This window comes from Hyla sarda, chromosome 1, assembly GCF_029499605.1.
Source record: "Hyla sarda isolate aHylSar1 chromosome 1, aHylSar1.hap1, whole genome shotgun sequence".
In the NCBI taxonomy this organism is placed as follows: domain Eukaryota; kingdom Metazoa; phylum Chordata; class Amphibia; order Anura; family Hylidae; genus Hyla; species Hyla sarda.
Window position 1 is genome coordinate 54,453,489 of NC_079189.1, and position 844 is coordinate 54,454,332.

An 844-nucleotide genomic window follows, 5' to 3' on the forward strand; every position below is an offset into this window, starting at 1 on the left:
CTCACTAAAACACCTCGGCTAACCGTCCGTGTCTCCAGTATCCTGTCACATGCACATACACCTTCAATCACATTCCAATGTTTTCATTGCTCTTGTCTGCCCCTGCTGTCTGATGTGATGAATTGCATGTAGACTTTTTTTTTTGTGACAAAACCTGGCAGTTTTTCACCGAATATCAAGAATTCTCATGAATCGCGGTCCTGCACCTTTCCACTCTTTATTGCACAATATATTACTTTTCTTAAGCTTGCCGCGGATTACTTCTTCCCCATTCCAAACTTCATCCTCCTTGTTATATATATATATATCCCCTTTCTGAGATTGAAAATGGCTACAAGATGTATAGGTTTTTATAGAGGGTTGACCAGGATCGGAAAAATATATGTCTGCTTTAATTCAGAAACAGCACCACTCCTGTGCACAGGTTGTGTTTGGTATTGCAGTTTAGCCTCCTCCGTTGGCTGTAGTGAAGGTGAACTGCAATACCTATATACAACCCATGGACAGGTATGGCACTGTTCATGGGACAAGGTAGCCATGTTTTTTCTGATTCTTTAGTAAATCGTAAGAGGCAAGCGTAGTGTCACAATGGATGTCTAACTTCCTCTACCTAACCCAGTGTTTCCCAACCAGGGTGCCTCCAGCTGTTGCAAAACTACAACTCCCAGCATGCCCGGACAGCCAACGGCTGTCCGGGCATGCTGGGAGTTGTAGTTTGCAACAGCTGGAGGCACACTGGTTGCGAAACATTGAGCTAACCAAATAGTCATAGGCATCCTGCCATATAAGGCTTTTTCTGCACTGTTTAATATTGGAGAATATTGTTTGTTTCCATTGAGCGTCT

General features: G+C 43.4%; 1 protein-coding gene across 3 annotated transcripts in view; it reads left to right on the top strand.

Annotated features, from left to right (window-relative positions):
- AFAP1 (actin filament associated protein 1) overlaps positions 1 to 611 on the top strand; it is a 142,517-nt gene extending 141,906 nt beyond the window's left edge. For all 3 annotated transcript variants that reach the window (XM_056555052.1, XM_056555053.1, XM_056555054.1), the window contains one exon: positions 1 to 611. This exon is cut by the window's left edge and continues 265 nt beyond it. The gene's annotated coding sequence lies outside the window, so the exon portion shown is untranslated.
- Positions 612 to 844: the final 233 nt, after the last annotated feature.